The 26,958-nt window shown below is 40.0% G+C and overlaps 1 protein-coding gene and 1 pseudogene across 7 annotated transcripts in view; both read left to right on the top strand.

The window, feature by feature from the left end:
• Positions 1–509: 509 nt before the first annotated feature.
• On the top strand, positions 510–26,406 carry LOC143683105 (uncharacterized; annotated as a pseudogene).
• Positions 25,871–26,958, top strand: part of B3GALNT1 (beta-1,3-N-acetylgalactosaminyltransferase 1 (Globoside blood group)) — a 37,058-nt gene continuing 35,970 nt past the window's right edge. For 2 of the 7 annotated variants that reach the window (XM_077160945.1, XM_077160938.1), the window contains exon 1: positions 25,871–25,965. The gene's annotated coding sequence lies outside the window, so the exon portion shown is untranslated. The other 5 variants (XM_077160940.1, XM_077160939.1, XM_077160943.1 and 2 more) reach the window with 4 other exon arrangements.

Raw genomic sequence — 26,958 nt, 5'->3', positions numbered from 1 at the left:
ATTCCAATCAAAAGGATTTCTACCCTTCAATGTTGAATGAGGATTAAAGGACATGGCTTTTCTGGGGTATACTGCACTTTCAAATAGTAACAAATGAATTTTGTATTACTTTCTCTTTTATATTGTGTTTTATATTTTGGTGCATTTGTGCCCTCTCTCTTGCTCTGTAGTTAAACCATGTGAAAATAATTTTCTAATATCAGGATACTTCACCCCTAAATGCTTCAGGATGTGTCTCCTGAGATCAGAGGCATTCTCTTACCAATCAGAATATCATCATTATATCCAAGGAATTTAATATTTATAAAATATTATCTAATATTTTACAATCCATATTGAATTTTCCTCCAGTTTATTACTGAAATTTATTACTGAAATTTCTTTTAGTAATATGTTGTTTAGCTGTGTTTTTAATTCAAGAGACAATCAAAGGTCACACTGCATTTAGTGATCATGTCTCTTTAATCTCCATTAATCTACAAAATTAATCTACTGTTGGGGATTGAAGCATGTCCCCAACAAAAAGCAAGTTCAGGTCCCGACCTCTGATCCTGTAGGTGTGAACACACTTGTATATAGGGCCTTTGAAGATAGCATTAAAGTTGTGCCCAAACTGAACAAGGGTGGGCCTTAATCCAAAATGGCTGAAGTTCTTACAAGTAAAGGAAATTGGACACAGAATAGAAGCCATGAGAAAAGCAAGAAGCTGGAATCAATGGAACCCAGAAGAGAAAGGAAAAGATGCCACAATGTGCATTGACACATGACAGAAAAACCAAGGACCAAGGATCACCAGAAGTCAGTCACATACAATGCCATAGTCTTTAGGGAGAAAACACCACCTCACAGATGTCTTGATTTTGAACTTCTCCTAACCTCAAAACCATGAAACAATAAATGCCCATTGCTTAATCCAATCCATTGTACGGTATTTGTTTTATCATCTAGGAAACAAAAACACAGACATACAATTTTTTTTTAAACTTTCATAACAGTGGCATCTTGAAGAGCTCAAACTAGTTGTATTGTAGAATGTCTTCCAATTTGAATTTATTAGAATAAGGTTAAACATTTCTAGCGAACCAATACATTGTCATGCTATGGAGCTCAATTACAAATAGGACACACACAATGCAATTTGTCCCACCATTTGTGATGTTAGGTTTGATCTTTTAGTTAAGTTGGGGTCTGCCCCAAATATGCATTTTAAAGGTATATTTTCCCTGTGTAATTAATAAGTAATCTGTGGGGTGATATATGATACTTTGTGAATATCCAATAATATGCAAAAATCTTTAGCATCCAGTGATGATTCTCACCTGAATTAAGTTTTACAACAGTGGTTGCAAAATGATGATTTTTCCACTTCTACACTTTCTTCTACATTTGTTAGCTGCTATCCTTTTGAAAGAAGAAAGCTCCCCTCCAACACCACCTTTATTTTTGACCATTGCTGTAGACCCATGGGTTCTTTTTGGATTGAAGGTGACATAATCCATTAACATCATTTTTTCTTTTGGTTGCTCAACTTGTGCCAAATTTGGTCAGAGGGAATAACTTCGAGCAAGCTTCTATGTCCTTTGACATGTCACCATTAATTTTGCTCAGTTTTGCGTGAAAGATGTTTCCAACTCACTCTTGTAATTCTCCCATTCCAGACTTCTAACCAGCCATTTCTCCAAGGAACCTGGATTCTAATCAGTGGGGAATGGCAGAAACCCATATCTGGGCATGAGTTATGACCAGTGTTCTTACCTCTTGACTTTTTCAGGAGACAGAGTCAGAAAAGAAAATTTTTAAAGAATCACAAGTTAATACCAATACATTCAATTCAAATCCGATACCATGTGCTTCTTCCTAAACTTCTCCTATTCTAATTTGTATCTCCCATAGGGAGAAAGACCCCTGGTTTCCAACATTTTGCTCTGGCTTGTAATACCTATAAAATAATATCAGAATTTAGTCACCATTATCATTTAAACAACCAAAACCTACTTTAAAAACTATTTTTGTACTTAGAATATATTCCACTAGGGGAGTACTGCGTTCAAAAGCCAGTTGAAGGTGGTGTGATGATGGTTCAGTGGTTCTCTTGCCAGGCTGGAGACCTGGGTTGGATTCTCAGTGCCTGTCCATGCAAAAAAAAAAAAACAAAAAACAAACAAACAAAAAAAAAACAGCTAGTTGAATTAGTTACTTTTTCTTAGTGGTTACGGTATCAATTTGAGTTTCATTAGATTAATTTGTGACTGTGTTGAATATTAAGGTTCACTTTTGAAATTTTTATTGAAAATTTTGTTTTTCCTTATGTAAAACATTTACATGGTTCAAAAGTCAAAACTATATAGAGGTCATCGCACAGGAGGGCAGGTTGGGGTCCAGGGGTTTGAACCAGACAAGACCAAACCTGAGCGGGGTACAGGCAGTGGAGGCAGCCCATAGAGAGCCCAAGATGGCACTGAGCTCTACTTGACGTCAGTGAATCAAGTCAATACGACGTGCTGGCGTGGATCAAGGAGTCTCTGCAGCAGCTGAATTTGAAAAAGATTGAACAGTTATGTTCAGGGGCTACCTATGGTCAGTTTATGAACATGGTATTCCCTGGCTCCATTTCCTTGAAGAAAGTGAAATTCCAAGCTAAGTTAGAACATGAATACATCCAGAACTTCAAAATACTACAAGTGGGTTTTAAGAGAATGGGTGTGGACAACGTAATTCCTGTGGATGATTGAGTGAAAGGAAACTTTCAGGACAATTTTGAATTCCTTCAGTGATTTAAGAAGTTTTTTTTTTTTTTTTTTTTATACAAAGTATGATGGAAAAGACTATTATCTGGAGCTCTAGGCAAGGTCAAGGAACACGGTGGCTCCCTCCTTTGTTGCTCCTGCTGTGAATAAACCCCAGAAACCTCTTGACTCTAGAATTTCTGTGCTACCTAAGACTGGTCCTGGAGTGGTGAGAAAGAATCCGGTGTGGGCACTGGAGACGATGACGCAGCTGAATTGATGCCACAGGTTAGCATATTGAAACTTGCCATGGAAGACTTGGAGAAGGAGGAACATTGATTTTTCAGGAGAATGAGGGGGTAATAACCCTGTATTGCTGAGGACTGGGGGCCTTCTCTATGCCCCAGATGAAGACTTTGTGATGCCTGATGAAGGGACCAACTGGAGAAACAGGAAGATATTGACAACCTGGACCAACTGAGAACATCGATTCTTCCCTCCAGATCATGTGCTTCACTGTAAAATACTCCTTCATATCACTCTTAGAGGACTCACTGGTTTCTTTTCATAAGCAAAAAGTACTTCTTCTTAAAAAGTGCACTTTGCAGAAGTTTCACTCCTTTTCCATTAAATGTGAGTCAGGAGCTCGTACCTTGCAACAGGGCAGTATTAACACCTAGTTGGATCATCTAGGGAACAAGGCCACCCTGGGGCTCAGCTTGTAATTGCTGTAGGTGCTGATAGCTGGAGAAGGTGTTATTGTTGCTGTTTTTTTTTATTATTAATTTAAAAATTTTTTTAAAAATACCAAAAAACACCAAACAAACACAAACATTCTTAACTTTTGATCATTTGTTCTACATATATAATCAGTAATTCACAATATCATCACATAGTTGCATATTCATCATCATGATCATTTCTTGGAACATTTGCATCTAGTCAGAAAAAGAAATAAAAAGAAAACAGAAAAAAATTCACACATACCATACCCCTTACCCCTCCCTTTCATTGATCACTAGCATTTCAATCTAAATTTATTCTAACTTTTGTTCCCCCTATTATTTATTATTATTCCATATGTTTTACTTGTCTGTTGATAAGGTAGATAAAAGGAGTATCAGACACAAGTTTTTCACAATCACACAGTCACATTGTGAAAGCTTTATCATTATACAATCATCTTCAAGAAATATGGCTACTGGAACACAGCTCTACATTTTCAGCAGTTCCCTCCAGCCTCTCCATTACATCTTGACTATTCAAGGTGATATCTATTTAATGCGTAAGAATAACCTCCAGGATAACCTCTTGACTCTGTTTGGAACCTTTCAGCCATTGACACTTTATTTTGTTTCATTTCACTCTTTTGCCTTTTGGTCGAGAAGGTTTTCTCAATTCCTCGATGCTGAGTCTCAGCTCATTCTAGGGGTTTTCTCAATCCCTTGATGCTGAGTCCCAGCTCATTCTAGGATTTCTGTCCCACGTTGCCAGGAAGGTCCATACCCCTGGGAGTCATGTCCCATGCAGACGGGAAGGGTGGTGAGTTTGCTTGCTGTGTTGGCTGGAGAGAGAGGCCACATCTGAGCAACAAAAGGGGTTCTCTTGGGGGTGACTCTTAGGCCTAATTTTAAGTAGGCTTGACCTATCCTTTGTGGGGTTAAGTTTCATATGAACAAACCCCAAGATTGGGGGCTCAGCCCATAGCTTTGATTGTCTGCACTGCTTGTGAGAATATCAAGAATTCAACTTGGGGAAGTTGAATTTTCTTACTTCGGAGAGGTGTTTTTATGTAATACATTAAAGTGGAGCCCTCAATAGATAAATAGAAACATTGAACTGAAGTTTAAGCTAATGTGAAATCTTGGCAAAGAACGTTTTAATAAGTTAACACATTAAATAATATATGTATATATATTTATTGTATATATATAAAGATATGACCCTATGTGTGAACAATTTCATTAGTTTCTGGTTTATCCTCTCTCTCTATATATATATATTTTATATATATTTTTTTTCAGGGGAGGGCAGACTCCCAGAAATGAACCAGGTGTCTGGCGTGGCAGGCAAGAACTCTGCCACTGAGCCATTGTTGCCTACCCCCTATACATCTTTTATTAACAATAAGGAAATGTATATGTAGTTGTCTTCTCCCCACCCTTTTTTTTTTCAAAAATATGAATATTATATATACTTTTTCATGCCTGGCATTTTCATTTAACAAAATATTCCTTGAAAACAATTCATATCAGTTAGCGTATTTTTGTGGCATGGTTCTCTTTTGTTTGGCTGTACCACTCTTTATTCAGCCAGTTTTTGTTTTTTTTTTTTAATAATTAAAAAATTTTTTTAATACCAAAAAGCACTAAACAAACACAAACCTTCTTAACTTTTGATCATTCCGTTATACATATATGGTCAGTAATTAACAATATCCCACATAGTTGCATATTCATCATCGTGATTATTTCTTGGAACTTTATTCAGTCAGTTTTATATGGATGTGCTTTAAGTTGTTCTCTGTTTCTTCTATGAAGATGAATCTGTTTAAGATTTCATCTCTTCTGTGGTCAATTTTGGAAAATTTTATTTTCCTTGGGAATTATTTATTTCAACTGAGTTTTCAAATGTATTTTCACAAAGTTGTTTGTGCAAAGTAGAATCTTTTAAAAATTTCTTCTATTCCAATGCTTATGTCTCCCTTGTTGTGCTGGTTTGAAATGAGGTATGTACCCTAGAAAAGCCATGTTTTAATCCTAATCCCATTTTGTAAAGGCAACCATTTCTTCTAATCCCTATTCAGTATTGTATGTTTGAAATTGTAATTAGATCATCTCCCTGGAGATACGATTTAATCAAGAGTGGTTGTTAAGCTGCATTAGGTGATGACATTTCTCCACTCATTTGAGTAGGTCTTGATTAGTCCTTCAAAAATAGAAACATTTTAGAGAATGAGAGATTCAGAGAGAGCAGGGGACGCTGCAGCACCACGAAGCAGAGAGTCCACTAGCCAGCGACCTTTGGAAATGAAGAAGGAAAACGCCTCCCAGGGAGCTTCAGGAAGGGAAGCCAGGAGAGAAAGATAGCAGATGGTGCCGTGTTCGCCACATGCCTTTCCAGATGAGACAGAAACCCTGACCTTGTTCGCCATGTGCCTTCTTACTTGACAGAGAAACCCTGAACTTCATCGGCCTTCTTAAACCAAGGTGTCTTTCCCTGGATGCCTTAGATTGGACGTTTCTATAGACTTGTTTTAATTGGGACATTTTCTCAAACTTAGAATTGTAAACAAGCAATGTATTAAATTCCCCTTTTTAAAAGCCATTCTGTTTCTGATATATTGCATTCCGGTAGCTAGCAAACTAGAATACTTGTCATGTCTTACTTTGTGTTTTTATTCTTTCTCCCTTTTTTTTTTTTTGGTTTGGTTAGGCTAGTTGGTAGTTTGTCTTTTTAGTTTATTGTTTGCCAAATATTTATTTATTACTTCTATTTTCCCTTTTGCAATGATTAATTGCTACTTCAGTATTTATTATTTCAGTTTCCTTCTTTTTCTTGGTTTATCTTGTTTTCTTTCAAACTTTTGGAATTAAAAATTTTATTCATTTATCTTAATTCTTTTGCTTATTGATAAAATTATTTAAAATATCGATTTCTTCTTGAGATTGTTTAATTGTTCCTCTCTTCACTGTATTTCTTATACAATAGAAGTTAGATCTAGAAGCCATGTTAGATTAAGTAAGGTTCAGGCTTTGGAGGGCAAGAATATATCACTAACTGTGATATGTGCTTCAAATTACATCATACCATGAGGCTTACATTATCCATTTATCTCACTTTTGTTTTAGCTAAAATTGATCATTCAGTTCTGGTGCTATCAACCAGATTCCTCCATTTTAAAGGTCCCCATCAACATTTTATCTAATAGCTTTAGTAGTTACAGGTAACAGTTGCCCAGACAGAGCTTACAAAATGGAGATGTATTAGCCTATCATTGCTTCTGTGTTCGTTAAGTTGGAATTGGTCCACAAAAAACGAACTTTCATTAATTATTTTATTTATACAGAAAGGGTAGGATACTTGATTCTTTTCCTTAATTCATTAGTTTTTAGACATAACTTTTTAGTGCTCTTGCAACCTCCAGTGGTAACCAACATATTTATAAAGCATTATGAACTCACAGATTTGTATACATTTAATGTTTCAATCCAGTTATTGTCCTGGTATGCATTCACTTAACTTTTTTGATTCTGTACTTGTAGCTCTCTTTTCTTACTTTGAAAATCCTCGTTCCTAGAGGCACTACCACAATTATTTATTTGCTTTTTCTCCTATAGTATATACCATTAGTACTACAATATGACAACTGAATGCGGTATGAGATTTCTTTGTGATTCTTTTCATCCTTAGAATTTATACCACTAGGGGTATGCTGTATTTTAAAATGAAGGAATTTTTTTTCTCTATGCAGTTATGTCACCAGCTTGATAAACAATGACAAACAAATGTTTCCATCTGTTTTCATTTTTAAGTATTTATTTTTCTTGTATTTTTTTAATTATTCAAAACTTTTATGTGGCTCCAAAGCTGAAATGATCTAGTAAAATGCCACCACAGAACTTTTTCTTTTGTCTTTGCCCCTCCACTCTACACCTTGCCTTATTACCTGGAGATTGCTCCATACTGTACGTAGAAATCTTCCTCAACCCTTTTTACCATTGAATAACTCTCCATTGCTTGGATGCACTATAGTTTAATAACCAGTCCCTTATTACTGGACATTGGGCTCTTTCCAGTCTTTTGCTATAGCAGATAATGCCCTGGGAAAAAGTTTTGTGTCTATAATTTCATATTGTAGCCAGTATATCTTTGGGAGACATCCCTAATAGTGGGATTGTTGGGTCAAAGGGTAATGCATGTGTAACTTTTCCAGCTACTATCACATTCCACTCCACAATTTTTGCCTTACATTAGCAACGAGGGGTTCTGTTTCCCCACAGTCACACAGTGCCAACTTTTTGGATTTTGTCACTCTTGATGGGTGAGAAATGGCATCTTGGTATAGTTTTAATTAGCTTTCCACTTAATAAGAGATCTAGAGCATCTTTTCATACGTTTTGGAGAAATTTGTACTACTTTTCCTGTGAAACAGTCTGTTCATATGTTTTATCTATTTTTTCTATAATGTCGATAATTTTTGCTCAATTATTAGGAGCTCTTTATATATTACTATTAATAGCCTTCTGGATAGGGGTTTGAGGTACATAGGTGTATGCATTTGGCAAAACTCAGTGAATGTTCACCTAAGATTTGTGCATTTCACTGTATTTAAGTTTTATATCAGAAGAAAAAACTGTAAAGAAATATTAAACTTTGTTTAATGATAAACATGCTGAAATATTTAGGGGACAATATGTTGATGTGTGCAATTTACTTTGAAATGCACCTAAAAATAAGATAGATTGATGGATGGTGTTCTAGTTTGTTAGCTGCCAGAATGCAATATACCAGAAATGGAGTGACTTTTAAATAGGGGAATTTAATCAGATGCTAGTTTATAGTTCCAAGGCCAAGAAAATGTCTCAGTTAAAGCAAGTGTATAGAAATGTCCAATTTAAGGCATCCAGGGAAAGATACCTTGGTTCAAGAAGGCCGATGAAGTTCAGAGTTTCTCTCTCAAGTGAGAAGGCACATGGTGAACACTGTCAGAGTTTCTCTCTCATCTGGAAGGGCACATGGTGAACATGGTGTCATCTGCTAGCTTCTTCTCCTGGCTTCCTGTTTCATGAAGCTCCCCGGGAGGCATTTTCCTTCATCTCCAAAGATCGCTGGCTGGTGGACTCTGCTTCTTGTGGCTGTGTCATTCTGCTCTGCTCTCTCTGAATCTCCCATTCTCCAAAATGTTTCCTCTTTTATAGGACTCCAATAAACCAATCAAGACCCACCCAAATGGGTGGAGACTAGTCTCTACCTAATCCAGTCTAACAACAACTCTTGATTAAATCACACCTCCAGGGAGATGATCCAATTACAGTTTCAAATATACAATACTGACTAAGGATGAGAGAAAATAACTGCCTTTACAAAATTGGATTAGGATTAAAACATGGTGTTCTAGTTTGCTAGCTGCCGGAATGCAACACACCAGAGACGGATTGGCTTTTTATAAAAGGGGATTTATTTTGTTGGTTCTTCAGAGGAAAGGCAGCTAACTTTCCACTGAGGTTCTTTCTTATGTGGAAGGCACAGGATGGTCTCTGCTGGTCTTCTCTCCAGGCCCCTGGGTTCCAACAACTTTCCCCGGGGTGATTTCTTTCTCCATCTCCAAGGGCCCAGGCTGAGCTGCAAGTGCTGAGATGAGGAATGCCAAGCTGCTAGACTGTGCTACATTGCGTTCTCTCATTTAAGCACAAGCCAATTAAGTTAAACGTCACTCATTGCAGCAGACACGCCTCCTAGCCGACTGCGGATGTAATTAGCAACAGATGAGATTCACCTACCATTGGCACATGTCCACAGCAACAGAACTAGGTGCTTTCACCTGGCCAAGTTGACAACTGAATCTAACTACCACACATGGCTTCTCTAGAGTACATATATCATTTCAAACTAGCACAGATGGATAAAGAGATAAATATATATCTGATAAAGCAAGTATAGCAAAATGTCAATTTGGTGAGCATATGGGTGCTTACTATAAAATTTTTTCAGATTTGCTATATGTTTGAAATTAACTGTAATGAAATTTTGGGTAAAAATATTAGCCTCCTTATGATATACATCATAAATATTTTGCCCAAGTAGCCATTTCTCTTTTTCCTTTACCTATCACTTTTTTCATGAAAAAATATTTTTTTCATTTTTATGTAGACACATTTATAAACTTTTTCTTTTATTGCTTGTCAATTTCGAATCATAGTTTGTGGCATTTTCCTTCTCCTACATATAAAATAATTCATCCATTTCATCCATGTTCTCTTCTAGTACTTTCATTGTTTCATTTGTTTATATATACTTATATTTCAGTCAAATCATTTTTTTACGAAGTTTATTTGTATCACCTGACTATGCAGTGCTGGGTTGTTTTTTCTTATTTTGTATGCTGTATGGTAGGGGCCACATTTCATTCTTTTTCCATGTAAGTATCTCCTTATTGCAGCACCATTTTGTTGAATTTTTGTTTGGTTTGGTTTTTCGTTTGTTTGCTTTGCTTGTTTGTTTGGGAAGTGCATGGGCTGGGAATCGAACCTGGGTCCCCCCGACAAATCATTATGTTGTAAAAAGTAAATCACCACATGTTCAGTGAAGCACCTCTGAACCCCTTCCTAGTCTCTGTCCCCTTCCCAGAGGTTATCCTCATGAGGATTTTGGTGCTCATCATTCCTGTGTTTTGGCTTTATGCATTTGCCATATATATTTACAAACAATCTGTAGTTATGTTTTTCACATTTTAGAAACATTCATAAAAAGCCCCTTTCCAGAATTTGCTTTCTTTGCTTAACATTATAAGGTTGAAATGTATGCAAGCTGAGAAAAGTAGCTCTAATCCATACATTTTAATTGTGCTATGGAATTCTTCCTAAGAACACACTGCATGTTCTGGTTTGCTAAAGCTGACAAAATGTGCTTTACCAGAAATGGACTGGCTCTGAACAACAGGGATTTATTAGCTTACAAGCTTACAGTTCTTCCAGATCATGAAAGTGTCCAAATTAAGGCATCAGCAAGACAATATCTTCACCCTGAGGAGAGGCTGCTGGGGCCTGGGGCTCCTCTGGCACACGGCAAGGCACATGACCAGAATTTGCTGGTTGTTCTCTCCCGGGTTTTGTTGCTTTCAGAATCTGGCTGCTTTCTCTCAGCTTCTCTGTTTTGTTTCTGCCTTTTATTCCCTTATAAAGGACTCCAGTAAGAGAATTAAGGCCCATGTGGAACACGTCTTAACTGAAACATCCTAATCAAAAGGTCTCACCTATGGTGGGGTACATAAAGCTTCAAACCATCACACTGCAATTCGCTTATCAGGCACCCTATCTGTGCATTCTTAGGTTGTTTCAGATTCTTCCAGGTTAAAAGAAAGCAGCAAAAAACATTCTTGTACATGTGTAAGAGTTTCTCGAGGGAAGACACCTACCAGCGGAATTGCTGATTTGCAGGACATATTCCTCCTCAGCTTTACTAGAGAACTGTTTGCACTGAGTTAGACAGTTAGCAGCGATGACTCTATGTGGCCATGCCTTATGGTGTTAAAATTTCTGGCAATCGAGCCCTCAGTCTTGGGGTTTGCTCATGTGAAATTTATCCCTGCAAAGGATAGGCTAAGCCTACTTAAAATTAGGCCTAAGAGTCACCCGCAAGAGAACGTCTTTTGTTGCTCCGATGTGGCCTCTCTCTCAGCCAACACAACAAGCAAGCTCACTGCCCTCCCCTTCTCTACATGGGAAATGACTCCCAGGGGTATAAACCTGCTTGGCAATGTGAGACAGAAATCCTAGGATGAGCTGGGACTCAGCATCAAGGGATTGAGAAAACCTTCTCGACCAAAAGGGGGAAGAGAGAAATGAGACAAAATAAACTGTCAATGGCTGAAAGATTTCAGAGTCAAGAGGTCATCCTGGAGAATCCTAATGCATTATATAGATCTCACCTTTTTAGTGAAGGTATATTGGCGAGGCTGAAAGGAACTGCCTGAAAATGTAGAGCTGTGTTCCAGCAGCCATGTTTCTTGATGATGATTGTATAATGATATAGCTTTCGCAATGTGACTGTGTGATTGTGAGAAACTATGTCTGATGCTCTTTTTAATGGTATGGACAGATGAGTAAAACATATGGATTAAAAATAAATAAATAATAGGGGGAACAAATGTTAAAATAAATTTAGAGATTGAAATGTTAGTGATCAATGAAAGTGAGTGAAAAGGGGTATAGAAAAAAATAAGGGAAAGAAAGGCTAAAATATATTGGGTAGATGGAAATACTAGCAATCATTGGAGGGGGTAAGTGGTATGGTATGTACGAGTTTTTTTTCTTTTTTCTTTTTATTTCTTTTCCTGAATTGATGCAAATGTTCTAAGAAATGATCATGGTGATGAACATACAACTATGTGATGAAAACAAATTTCTGGCAGTGAGCAAGTATAAAATTGTATCTCATGGTTTGAATTTTTATTTCCCAGATGACTGTGGAAACACACATCTTCTCAGATATTTATTGGCAGGCAGATTTCTTCTTCTGTGAATTGCCTGTTCTTACCTTTGTCAATTTGTCTACTAGGGACCTGTGCTCATAAGGGCCTTGCACTTTGTTCTGTTATCATTATCTTGAAATTCTTAAGAATTTTTAAACAAGGAACTCCATGTAATCATTTTACACTTGGCACTTTAAATTAGGTCCTGGGGCTGAACCAACTTTGAACTGAGGTTTGAAGGATGAAAAAGGGTTTCTGTAGATCTATACTGTATAACATTGTGACCACTAGCCAAATATGGCCACTTAAATTTAAATTAAGTAAAGTTAAACACCCAGTTCCTCAATCTCATTAGCTCAGTGATAAGTGGCTACCATATTGAAAGCAGATATGGAACATTTCTATTATCAGAGAAAGATCTATTGGACTAGATTCTTGCTGCTGAAAGCATGGTCCACCAGCCAGCAGTATCATATCACTACTGCATTTGCTAGAAGTCCGGGAGATCAGGCCCACTAAGGACCTACTAAATCAGAGTCTGCTATTCTTTTCTTTTCAATTTTTATTTTTATTGATATATATTATATATTCACATCTCATGTAATCATCCAAAGTGTACAATCAATGACTCACATTATCATCATATAGCTGTACATTTATCATCACAATTGACATTTTTTTTCTTTTTTGTGAAAAATAACATATATACTGTTATAGTTTGCTATCTGCTGGAATGCAATATACCAGAAATAGATTGGCTTTTAAAAAGGGGAATTTAATCAGATGCTAGTTTACAGTTCCAAGGCCGAGAAAATGTCCCAATTACAACAAGTCTATAGACATGTCCAATCAAAGGCATCTGGGGAAAGATACCTTGGTTCAAGAAGGCCAATGATGTTCAACGTTTCTCTCTCAGCTGGAGGACACATGGCAAACATGGCAGCATCTGCTGGCTTTCTTGTGGATCTACCAAAAGGGACTCTCTCCAAAATGTTTCCTCTTTTAAAGGATTCCAGTAAGCAACTCCACCTTCAGTGGGTGGAGACACACCTCCATGGAAATCATCTAATCAAGTTACCACCCACAATTGGGTGGGTCACATCTTCATGGAAACAATCAATATGCTCCCACCCAGCAATACTGAATGAGGATTAAAGGGCATGGCTTTTCTGGAATCCACCACAGATTCAGACCGGCACATATATAAAAAAGCATAAATTTCAAAGCACATTGCAGCAATTAGCTATAGAACAGATTTCAGAGTTTGTTAGGGGTTACAATTCCACAGTTATAGGTTTTTGCTTCTAGCTACTCTAAGATACCAGAGACTAAAAGAAATATAAATATAATGATTCAGCAATCATACTAATTTGTTAAACCCAACCTTGTCTGTATAACTCCGCCATCACCTTTGATTTTTCTATACCTCTCTTTAGGGGTATTTGGGCTATGGCCATTCTAAACTTTTTGTGTTGAAAGGGACTGTTAATAATATGCGATAGAGAGGTGGAACTAATTGATGTTCTGGGGAGGCTGGTCCCTCTGCACTTTAGGACTTATCTGGTTAAGGGACCCATCTGGAGGTTGTAGGTTTCTGGAAAGTTACCCTAGTGCATAGAATCTTTGTAGAATCTTATATAATGCCCTAGGTGTTCATTAGGATTGGCAGGAATGGTTTTGGTTGGGGTTTGGCAAGCTGTGAGAGGTAACAATGTCTAACTGAAGTTTGCATAAGAGTGGTTTCCAGAAGTCTCTTGACTCTATTTGAACTCTTTGAGCCACTGAGACCTTATTTGTTACACTTCTTTACCCCTTTTGGTCAGGATGGCATTGTTGATCTCACAGTGCCAGGGCCAGATTCATTCTTAAGAGTCATCTCCCATGCTGACAGGGAGACTTTCACCCCTGGATGCCATGTCCCACGTAGGGAGGAGGGCAATTATTTCACTTGCAGAGTTGGGCTCAGAAAGAGAGAGAGAGAAAGAGAGAGAGAGGCCACATCAGAGCAAAAAAAGAGGTCCTCCAGAAGTAACCCTTTGGCTACCTATAGGTAAGCTAAGCTTCTCTGCTACATACATAAGATTTACAACAGCAAGCCTCAAGATTAAGGGCTTTGCCTATTGCAGAACCTGCTTTTAACAAGATTCCCTGGTGATTCTTATGCATATTTAAGTTTGGGGAGCATTAACATTGAGAACATGGGCCTTGGGGTGAGGCAGATGGGTGTGGTTCTGGTGGCAGGGACTCAGGGAGTGAAAGTGCTGAGGGAACAAAATGTGTAAAGGCATAGTGCCAGAACAGCAGAGCTTGTAGGCTGGGGCAGACTATGAAGAGCTTTGTAGGCCTTTGGTATCCTATGAGCAGATGTGAGTCATCGACCAACTGATAGCAGGAGTGCATGAAAAATATCTGGGTTTGAGGAAGACAACCCTGTGGGAATGAAGGACTAGAAGGGGCAGCAGGGAAATCAGGGAAGCAGATAGAATTCCCTGACAGAAACTCAGGAGATAAGGATTTCTGGGGTGCAAATGAAAAATCAGAAGGGTAGAATTTTCAAGAGAAGATTTGTGATGGTTGGTTTCATTTGTCAACTTGGCCAGGTAATTGTGTCTGGTTGTCTGGTCAAGCAAGCACTGGCCTGCTACTGCAAAGACATTTCATAGACTTAAATCATCAGTAAACTGACTGCATTTATGCCTGAATACATCTATAATCAACTAAGGAGAATTTCTACAGCCGTGAGCGATGTTTCATACAATCTGTTGAAGGTTTTAAAGGAGACGTGATGACTTGTGAGACATTTTTATAAAATCTCATGATATTTATTGATATCTTCTGTTGGTTCTGTTTCCCTAGAGAAAGCTGGCTAATACAGTTTTGATGCCAGGAGTAGTTCTGGAGAAACAGAGTCTTACAAATAGGATTTCTGAATTGGTACTGGGGTTCTTCTCATCGGTTTCTCTACTATGATTAAATTCAGAAGCACTAATGACTTCATTTCCAATAATCAAGATGGCACTGATAGTTTATGGCATGAGTTGGTAATAGAGATATGCAAATTATCACCATTGGATACTGCTAGTCATATACTTTTAAGAAGCAAGGCTCTGGGTAAGAGTGTTTTTGTCACTTAAACAGTTTTGTGTAATTAAAATGTATAATGATGTTAACTGGGTGTTCCTAAATATGTTGGATTCAGTTATCAAATAAAGGGACAAGTTAAAAGTTTCAAATTTGCAACTTAAGCACTGCATTAAAAAATATGAAAATTTCCATGTATAACTTGAAAGAAAATGGAATAGACATACTCAGCAACTGGCAGAATCTCCACATTGGTTCCCTGACTTGTGGAGTGAGGGCTATTATGGCCTCGAGTGGAAGCCACTAGAACTGCCCCTTCCTAGCAAAATAGTAAATCAGAGGTGATGTCGGATTCCTGGAGAGATTTTAGAGATTAAGGACTTGAAGGATGCAGGAGTGGTGATTCCCACCACATCCCAATTCAACTCTCCTATTTAGCCTGTGCAGAAAACAGATGGGTCTTGGAGGATTACAGTGGATTATCATAAACTCAAACCCCATGGTAATTCCAATTGCAGCTGCCGTTCTGGATGTGGTATCATTGCTTGAACAAATCAATACATCCCCTGGTACCTGGTATGCAGCTATTGATCTGGCAAATGTTTTTTTCTCAATTGCTATTAGTGAGGACAACTAGAAACAGTTTGCATTCAGCTAGCAAGGCCAGCATATACCTTCACTGTCCTACCTCAGGGGTATATCAACTCTCCAGCCTTATGTCATAATCTTATCCACAGGGACCTTGATCATCCCACTCTTTCATGAAACATCACACTAGTCCATCATATTGATGATGTCATATTGATTGAACCTAGTGAACAAGAATTAGCAACTACTCTAGACTTTTTTGGTTAGGCTTTGTGTGTCAGAATATAGGAGATAAGTCCAACAAGTGCAGAACTTCAAGCAGCGCACCTGGTTGCTCAGTTTTCTTGAAATGAGACCTGACCAGAGGTGCATTAGTATACTGACTCGTGGGCTGCTGCTAATGGTTTGGCTGAATGGCCAGAGACATGGAAGGATCATGATTGGAAGATTGGTGACAAAGAGGTCTGGGGAAGAGGTGTGTGGATAGACACTTCTGTGTGGGTAAAAAGCATTTGTGTCCCATGAGAAAGCTCACCAGAGGGTAACTTCAGCAGAGGAAGATTTTAATAATCAAGTGGATAAGATGACCTTTTCTGCAGCTACCAGTCAGCCTCTGTGCTGGTTTGAAACTGTTGTGTACCCCAGAAAAGCCAAGTTCTCTAATCCTCATTCAATATTGCCGAGTGGGATCTTCTTTATTGTTTCCACAGAGATGAGACCTACCCAATCGTGGGTGATAACTTTTAATTAGATGGTTTCCATGGAGATGTGTCTCCACCCATTCAACTGGGTTTACTTATTTGAGTCCTTTAAGAGAGAACCGTTTCGGAAAAAGCTTTAAAGTCGACAGAGCTGAGAGAGCCCATACAGCCAGAGATCTTTAGAGATGCAGAAGGAGAACACCGTCAGGGAATCCTTATGGACTAAGAAGCCAGGAGAGAAATCTAGCAGATGTTGCCATGTGCCTTTCCAGCTGAAAGAGGTGTTCTGGACACACCAGCCTTTTTTGAATTGAGGCATCTCTCCCTGGATGCCTTAGTTTGGACATATTATAGCTTTGCCTTATTCTGGACATTTTCACAGCCTTAGAACTATAAACTTGCAACTTGATAAACTCCCCTTTTTAAAAACTATTCTGTTTCTGGCATACTGCATTCTGGTAGCTTACAAACTAAAACAACCTCTTTTCCCAGCCACTCCTGTTACTGCCCAATGGGCATAAACAAAGTGGTCGTGGTGGTAGGGATGGAGGTTATGCAGGGACTCAGAAACACGGACATTCTCACTCACTAAGAATGGCCTGGCTACAGCCTCTGCAGAATGCCCAATCTACCAGCAGTAGAGACCCACACTTAGTCCATGATATGGCACCATTCCACAGGTAATCATCCTGCTACCTTTTCCATCATAGAAGTGGCAGCAGTTTGTTCTAACTGGAATAGACACATACTTTGAATATGGGTTTGCCTTCCTTGCACACAGTGCTTCTGCCAAAACTATCATCCATGGACTTACAGAATACCTTATCCACTATCATGGCATTTCACTCAGCATTGCTTCTGATCAAGGAACTCACTTCATAGCAAATGAAATTCAGGAATGGACACATTCTTTTGGAATTCACTGGCATACCATGTGCTCCACCGTCCTGAAGCAGCTGGATTTATAGAATTGCTGAATGGCCTTTTGAAAACTCAGTTATGGCACCAAGTAGGGGCAATACCTTGCAGGGCTGAGGCAGTGTTCTCCAGGAGACTGTGTAGTCTTTAAATTAGTATCCACTCTATAGTGCTGTTTCTCCACAGCCAGGATTCATGGGTCCAGGAATCAGGAGATGGAAATGGAAGTGGCACCACTGACTAATACCTTTAGTGATCCACTTGAAAATTTTTTGCTTCCTGTCCCTGCAACTGTAAGGTCTGCTGGTTTACAGGTCTTACTTTCAAAAGAATACGTGCTTCCACCAAGAGACACAATGATTCCATTGAACAGGAAGTTAAGACTGACCATGTTGGGCTTCTCATGCCTCTGAATCAACAGGCAAAGAATGGGATTATTATACTGGAGAGATTGATCCTCACTATCAAGGGGAGATAGGACTGCAACACACAATGGAGGTAAAGAAGAGTTTGCCTAGAATACAGGAGAGTCCCTAGGGCTTCTCTTAGTTCTACCATGTCCTGTGATTTAAGTCACTGGAAAATTGTAACAACTCAATGCAAGCAGGACTTCCAGTTGCCCAGAAACTTCGAGAATGAGAGTTTAGGTCACCCCACCAGTCAAAGAATCATGGCCATCTTAAGGTGCTTGCTGAGGTTAAAGGGAATACGGAATGGGTAGTGGAAGAAGGTAGAAATAAATATGAATTATGATCATGTGACTAGTTACGGAAATGAGGATTGTAATGACATGAATATTTTTCCTTGTTCTGTTATGATTGTGTTTGTATATGTACAGAAAGCAAATATCTTTATCTTATCCCCTTATCATTATATAAGTTGTATCATTCATGTTGCAGTATTTGTTATAGGATATCAATTTTAAGAGCAAATATTACCCAAGTACTTGCACCCTATTCTGGAGAGATTTAGTGAGTTTCCAGTTGTATACAAGACAGTATTGTTAGGCAAGAAATATTCCTGCTTTCGCTTCTCATTTAGAGATTAAGTATGGTATAAGGTGATGTGCATAGCTGCCAAGTTGACAAGGGGTGGACTGTGATGGTTGGGTTCATGTGTCAACCTGGCCAGATGATAGTTCCCAGTTGTCTTATTAAGCAAGCACTGGCCTGTTGCTGGAAGGATATTTCATGGACTTAAATCATCAGTAAGTTGATTACATTTATGCCTGAATACATCTACAATCAGCTAAGGAGAGTTACTTCAGCAATGAGAGATGTTTCATCCAATCAGTTGAAGGCTTTAAACGGAGGCATGATGATGACTTCAGGAGTCAGAAGAGAGAATTTTCATCTCTCTTTCAGCCAGCCAGCTTTTCCTGAGGAATTCATTGAAAACTTTCATCAGAGTTCCCAGCTTGTGGCCTGTCCTGCGGAATTTGGGCTTGTGCACCTCCACAATTTTGTGAGACATTTTTATAAAGTCTCACTTTATAGATACCTCCTGTTTGTTCTATTTCCCTAAAGAACACTGACAAATAGAGAATTCATAGGATCTTGGTAACTAACTGGATGTGTGGGGTAAGGGAAGAAGGAAGAATTGAAGTCAACTGCTTTAATCAAACAGGAATCCATGAGAATAAGTAGATTTTATGGACATCCTGAGGTTGGCTTGGACTTGTTAAGTCTGATGTATTTCTGGGACATTTGTTTGCCAGTTTCCCCACCTGCCAAATGAAGGTTATAATAATATCCATCTCACAGGATTGATGTATTAATAACAAACAGATACAGTTTATGTGAATACACTTTGTTAATGTGTAAGAACTGTACTACATGTTATCTAGTGTCATTCCTGCATATATTTGCAGCCTGAAGGCAGGAGGCAGCAGGGAGACTGAAGATACTGCTGCATTTGCACAAAAGCATCACCATCCATCAACTTCAGTAAGACAGGAGATGCTGGAGGAAAATGCTGAAGAGAATGAAAGATGTGGATAGTTAAGTAAGAAATATAAGATAACAAATCATCAATTAGATATACACTCCAGCTGTTTCTAAACATAATAAATTGTCAAAGCTTTCCATCAAGTGGAGGAAAACAGAGATATAATGAGATTTAGCTGAAAAAACATATTAAAAATTTAACTGAATAATCCAGTAGCAATATACACCACAGAATAGAAACTCTCTCCAGAAGAATCACTTCTGCCTTGGAATGCCTACTGCATGTATTACAAACTCTGAAGTTTTGATTTTCATCTACAGACAAATTTAAGATTAAAATGTAATATATCATTAGAGTTGATTGCTAGTTCAAAATTATCATTAAGCACACAACTTCCCGACTTTTGATTATATGTTTGGAAAACTGCTAGGAAGTTTATCTGATTGATTAGACAGTATCTAGGTGGGAAATTGTAACTCTTTAAAGTATGCTTGCCTGCCAGAATCTGTATGTAGAGCTAGATTTTTAAATTTGTTTTGTTTCTGTGAAGTAAGTGAATATTCTGATTTCAAGCCTCAGTAGGGCTATTCAACTAAATTCCATACATATCCACTGAAGACATTACAGCAAGGCAGCATGCAAGGTCTTGGTCTCTAACTCAAGGAACTAATCATCTCAGCAGAGACACACCTATAAGCAAGTATGGGGCAGTGAATACTCACAGAGTTATCAAGCCAGGGTGCTATGGGGAAAGGAGAGACTAAGAACAAGAGATGCCTTCAGATATCATATATTCCATCTTATGCTTCATTTTGAAGTTGTTTGAATAAGGCCCTGGAGCCAATCTAATACTGAAGTCATCATCAGCTTTAAATCTCCCTTGGCAGAGCACATGGTAGAAATCTGCCACTTACATTGGTTAACTTATGGGCACAGGAGAGAAGGACCAGCAGTGCCTGGCCATATGACAGAGGAGTCCAAATTGCCAGCAGCCTTTGTTTAGGAAAAAGGTATCATCCTACTGATGCTTTAATTTGGGCATGCCTTAAAATTGCCTAAGAACTGTAAGCTAATAAATCCCCATTGATAAAAGCCAACCCATTTCTGGTATATTGCATTTTGTCAACTGTAGCATAGCAAAACAGCTAAGGATACCTTTTGCATTTCTAAGGGTTTGTAAACAATAAAATAAGTAACAAGGAAGAATACACTACAGAAACAATGCCTAACATCTTTTATCTGGCCTTTTACAGGGAACGTTTGCCAACCCTTGCTATAGCTGAATGTGACTGTGTGAGTGAGCCCAGACAAACCCAGAGGGGAACCACCCAACCAACCAATTCTCAGAATTGTGAAAAATAATAAACCACTACTGTCTGAAGCCACTAAATTTGGGGATGATTTGCTAGGCAGCAATAGATAACTGAACCACATGTTAAGAAATGCTACACAAAAAATGAGACTGCCCCAAAGGAGAACAATCTCTTAAAGGTTTCAGATCTTTTATTCTCATCGTTTCATCTGGGGACAAGTTTTATTGCAAACCCGCCATGCGTGGCTATGTTTTGCATTCTGGAGACATTTTGGCAGCTATGAGCACATACATCTACTAATTACTCAAGGGACAATTGAAACATTTTTAAAATGTGTATTGGCATATAGCTTTTCAAAATAAAAATACAGCACCTATAAAATACCATTTTGGCGTCCTAAGGCATCCTTCCAAATACAGAAGTCTGTTTTTTCCAGTACATTAAACTATTTGCAGTGGAATTTGCCACATTTGTTATTAATGGGCCTCCTTTACTTAGTGAAGTGAACTGTCAGCCAAGGTGAGGTGACGTGTGGCTGTGATAAATGCACCAGCCGGGCAGCAATCACTTTGTCCTCTGCAAAGGGCACAGCCACCCACCAGGGCCAGAACCAGGAAAAGCATCACACTCATGATTTAGATCTGAATATTTACACAGTGCCAACCAAGTCCTGGACTTAGACTGCTAATATCAAAACATAAGTTTTGCTGTACACTCATTTTGGCCCCTATATTGACCGTTTTTAATTCTCTAAGAACCTTCATAAGACCATAAATGATTTTTAAATGGGTATGTTCACTTCCCTATTCTTTTCCCTTTTGCAGAAAAAAAAAATGGCTTTGGTAAGGAAGAAGCAGTTGAACAAAGGAATCTGTAAACACATAGCAATGGTGGGACATATTTACAGTCCCCATGGAAATGTGGGGGTCACAATTGGGCATGGGGGGGTCATGGCTAGGCTTGGGTAGTGGTTAAATACATGGTCCAGATGCACAAGATTTTGAACAAAGGACTATTATGCTCAATATTCCACATCTGAGTTTGCATTTGGTAACCACTGCCTCACCCCCACCCCCAACACACACACACACACACACACACACACACACACACACACACCATGAGCCTTACTTTCTGGTCCCCTTCTCTGGAATCTTGAATGGACATGTGCTTGCTTTTGACATAGAATGTGGCAAAAATTACTTTTGAAGCTAACTTTTCCTTGAAGGTTTTTCCAATCTCTTAGTAGGCTGGCTGTGGTGAAATTTAGGTCAACTAACAGCGGTGAGAGTAGAAACTAATTTGCTGATGCAAATGAAAGCCATCAATACAATCCCCCTGACTTGACTGCAGTCCAGGTTACTGAGAACTGTACTCTTTTGACAAGTGGGGATACAGGCTGTCTGTTTAATACAAATTTATAGACTAGATGATGCTTATTGAGAGTTTTCTTGTGGGAGGTGGGGTGGTCTTTGTTAGAGTAAATTGGACATAGTTTAGCCCAGCAGAGTTTATGAGCTTAAATGGATGAGCTCATGCCCACAGATATTTATGATATAAAGACCAGAAGACCACAGAGATTACAAGCAGTATTACATATTCTTGATTTATTTCTATTACTAGAATGGATCTAGGAGGTTAGATCAGGTATGCTGACCTAACTGTAGTAAACCTCTCCTGCCTTTTATCAAATCTTCTTAAAACATACACTATAAAACTCTGTAGAAAGCATCTTGCTTTTACCAGAATTATCCACAATAACTCTAAAGTGGCCCAAATTCCAGAGAGATCAGAGCTCTACTGTTCTTTGAGCAATGCTAGTATCCAACTCAATCCATCACAGGTTAGGAGGCACCTACCACAAGATGCATCTGAAATAGGAGGTGGCAGATGATGAGGATGATTACTTCACCCTCCCACCCCCACTCCATGAGTGGATTTGTCTTTAAAGACTCACTGCTGTTGTCATAATGCCTTGCACTGAAAGCTCAGAGCCACCCAGTGGAACAGAAGGGATAAAAAGCTCTTCTTAAAAGATAGCGATAATTCCTCAGAGATATTAAACTGTGGTCTGCTTGTGTTGTTTTCCATCACATTCCCCTATCCTATCACCTTGAACAGCACTTGCTATCTTGCCTACTTGCTTGTCTCCCCTTCAAAATATATATCTTTTAGGGTCCTTGGCTGCTGTTCTAGTGTACTAAAGCTGCTGGAATACAACATATCAGAAATAGAACAGCTTTTATAAAGAGAATTTTTTTACAAGTTTCCAGTTTTAAGGCTGTAAAAATGTCAAAATTAAGGCACCAACAAGAGGCTACCTTCACTCAAGAGAGGCTGATGCCATCCAGAACACCTCTGTCACTTGGGAAGGCACATGGCGGTGTCTGCTGGTCCTTGTTTCTGGTTCCATTCCTTCCAGCTTCTGATGCCAGTGGTTTCCTCTCTAAGCATCTGTGAGCCTTCACTTAGTTCCTCCAGGACACAACTCTGGATTCTGGCTTGCTTCACATCTCATGGGAAGAAGGCAAACGGCAATGCCTGCTGGCTCTGTCTATATCTAGGCATCTTCTCTCTCTGTTGGCACATCAAGCATCTCCAAACATCTGTGTCTCTGCCAGCTCCGAAGAAACTGTTCTCCAAATGTCTGCATCTGAGGTTTCTCCAAAATGTTTCCCTTTTTAAAGCACTCTAGTAAACTAATCAAGACCCACCCCAGGGGTGGAATCACATCGCCATCTAATCAAAAGGCCATACCCACAACTGGGTGTGTCACATCTCCATGGAAGCAATCCAAACAATGTTGAAGCCCTAATCAATAGGTCTGGCCCCACAAGATTAATCAGGATTAGAACATGACCTTTCTGGGGTACATAATAGTTTCAAACCAGCACAGCTGTCTTGTTCACTGCTCTGTTCTTGGTACCTCGGACAGGGCCTTGCATAGTTTCCTGAATCAAATTTATGCTCTCATAGACTGGTTTTCATCAGGGCTGGTCATAGTATCCCACCCTTGATACCCTGGGGACACTTCACCATGAGTAACATCTTGTGGGAATGTTTATCTTGTTTGCACATTGATCTTTTCTTCAATTTTTTGCACATTGAACTATTTTTTCAACTTTTCATGAGGTCATGCTGGATAGGCCATGCTGTGTAACCCGTGTTTCCCTTGCAAGTTATCTAAGACTTTCTTCTCCAAAGAGTGCTAAAATGCCACCCCACAAATTACCTATCAACTACAAAAGAGGAAAATGGACTTTTATAGTAGAGAAATCTGGAGGACATGTCCATAACCTAATGATTATTGGTGTTGGGATAACCTATTATTATGTATGTAATATTAAGTTCTTCCTGCTGGATAATAATATCAAGAGCATGACATCACATATTAAGGAATCTTGCCTTCTAATCAAACCTCTAAACCTTCCTTCCAGTTTACAGGAAATGCAGGAGTTAAAATTAAAGTTAAATGACACCAGAAGGGGAAAATGTCAGATAAATTGGGAATGTGGACCACTCTGTCAGATAACTGGCCTACCCCTCAAAAAGTTAATGCCATGTGTGCTAGTTTGAAATGATGTATGCACCCTAGAAAAGCCATATTTTAATCCTAATCCCATTTTGTAAAGGCAGCCACTTCTTCTAATCCCTATTCAGCACTGTCTACTTGAAACGGTAATTAGATCATTTTCCTGGAGATGTGATTTAATCAAGAGTGGTTGTTAAACTGGATTAGGTAGAGGCGTGTCTCCATTCATTTGGGTCTTGATTGGTTTACTGGAGCCCTATAAAAAAGGAAACATTTTGGAGAATAGGAGATTCGGAGAGAGCAGAGAACGCTGCAGCACCACGAAGCAGAGAGTCCATCAACCAGCGCTTTGGAGATGAAGAAGGAAAACGCTTCCTGGGGAGTTTCATGAAACAGGAAGCCAGGAGAGAAAGCTAGCAGATGACACTGTGCTTGCCATGTGCCCTTCCAGCCAAGGGAGAAACCATGACTGTGTTCACTATGTGCCTTCTCAGATGACAGAGAAACCCTGAACTTCATTAGCTTTCTTGAACCAAGGTATCTTTCCCAGGATGTCTTTGATTGGACATTTCTATAGACTTGTTTTATTCGGGACATTTCCTTGGCCTTAGAGCTGTAAACTAGCAACTCATTAAATTCCTCTTTTTAAAAGCCATTCCGTTTCTGGTATATTGCATTCTAGCAGCTAGCAAATTAGACCACGAAAACAAAATAACTGGAGGAACTTTAGTACATTAAAAAAGCCAAAAGATATAACAACAAATGAAATGCTTGAATCTTGATTGGATCATCCTTCTACAAAATCAATATATGATTTTTTTGACAATTAGGAAAATTTGAATACGGAACAGATATTAGATGATATCAAACAAATATGTATTAAGTTCCTTAGGTGTGATAATGGTGTGGTTATGTAGAAGAATGTTTTATTAGTTAGAAAGTGAAAGTTGAAGTATTTAGGAGAGGGAAAGCAATTATGGCAAAATGGTAACAGCTACTGAATCTTACAAATATGCATGTTGGTGTTCACTGAACTATTTTTTCAACTTTTCAAGAGGTCATGCTGGATAGGCCACACTGTTAACAGTCCCATAGCCAAGTGGCCAGAATGGAGAACTGTCTTCATATGGTACTATTCCAGAGACAGTAAGACAATATAGAAAGTACTATTTCTGATTAATTCAACCTCCTCCACCCAAAGACCGGTTCGACCAGAACCCATACAAGCAGCACTCAGTTCTGGTACCTAAAAGTCGCTCCACTCCTCCCAGAGAGCCCTGGATGGTGACAACCCAGGAGAGACCCTTTTTGAACTTTCCAGACCAACGGAGAGTTTTGAAATGCACTCCCCGAGAGCACACTGGGACAGCAGTGGGACTCCCATCCAAAGAACAGACCACTGTACCCCGACATATACCCAATCTCTTTCATCCCCCATCAGTTCTGGGAGCGGAAATCGCATTGCTTCCGAAAACAAAGAACTCCCAACCTTTCTTCTTTGCTTAATAGCTCCTGTGTGGGTTTCAACATGAAAATCCGTGCAGGACGGTCTCCAGGCTATGCATTTTACGCAGCTTCGAAATACGGCAGGCGGGCCAAGAGGAGCGCGTCCCTAAATGGAAATCCTAGTCCCAGAGGTCCGCTACCAATCTCCAGAAAGTCGCCTGCCTTCTTCCAGTCTCCACTGTAAAATGGGTATGATAATACTTCGGCTTGGAACGCAAGGTGATGGCGAGGACCGAGACCAGAGTGCGAAGGCCGGCGGGCAGGACTGCGCTCTGCTTGGGGCCACGCTCCCGTCGGGGCGCAGGACCCGCGAGCGCGCGAAGGAACCAGGGGAGCCCGACCCCGGCGCGTGGTCTGCGCGCGCCCGGCCGTGCGTGCGGCTGCGGGGAGGCGGCGAGTGCGCGCGAGGAGGGAGCGCCGGCCGCCGGCGTCAGAGCTGGGTATGCGTCGCCGGCGGGAGGTGAGTGTGAGGCGGGGGCGCTGGGGCCGCCTGAAGGCCGTGGGGACGGGCGTGGTCCCCGGACTGGCGTTTCCCTGGCCCGGTGAGCCCTCCTCGGGGACAACGGGTCTGGGTCGGCGAGGCCCGGCAGTCAGCAGGGAGGCGCCGCCCACTCCTTTGGCCTTCTTTGGAGCGCGCCCCGGGGCTCGGGCCTCTGCGACCCCTCCCTGCTCTCCGTCCCCCCCTCCCCAGCCGCCCGGCTCGGGTGGGTGCGGGAGAAGAGGCGCGGCGGAGCTGTGGGGGGACGCCGAGGGCCCCAGGCCGCGACGCCCCTCCTATTCCCGGGCGAAGTCCCTGCCTCCCCGGACCGCTCAGGCAGCAGCTGAACCCGGGGAGCCGCCCTGGGCTCGTTTGCCGCGGCGCGGAGAGAACGGGGAGGATGTTCTGTTGGTGGATCGCTGACAGGCCCTGGGAGAACGCATTCCCCAGGTGTTGGGGAAGGACCCGGGCGCCGAATTGTGGGAAGGTGCTTTATGGAGAGGTCGGGAGGAATATGGGCCTAAGGGGAATGGGTGAATTTGGCAGAGGGAAGGGGAGGCTACACGATTATCGAGGCGATCGTAAAGAGGAGGCAAGGCATTTTAGAAGAAATCTTGAAGGTTGAGTAGAGTCTTACGTTCCCAAGCATTAAGGAAAGATCATAGCAATCATTGGTAATCGGTTCATTCCGTATCTCTTCTCTTCTGCCCACTGCTGAACTAGCAGGTTTGGTTTCCTCTGTAAGATGTACAGAGTGCTAGCTTTTAGGAGAATGGCTGTCCTTGTCAGGCAAAGCTTACTAAGGAAGAAATTACCCAGTGCCCTCCTTTTTCCTCCCTGTTTTCAAAGATAAGGATGATTTGAGTTTGCAGTCTTCAACTAGGGACAAGTTTTGCTATTTAGATTTCCCTGGCAGTTTAGACAGAGGCAGGGAGCTGAGTTCGGCTTTCAGAATGTGTTGATACTTGATTAAAG

This window comes from Tamandua tetradactyla, chromosome 5 (assembly GCF_023851605.1).
Source record: "Tamandua tetradactyla isolate mTamTet1 chromosome 5, mTamTet1.pri, whole genome shotgun sequence".
Classification (NCBI taxonomy): Eukaryota; Metazoa; Chordata; class Mammalia; order Pilosa; family Myrmecophagidae; genus Tamandua; species Tamandua tetradactyla.
The sequence above is the reverse complement of the archived record's forward strand: the minus strand, read 5'-3'. Positions and strand labels throughout refer to the sequence as shown.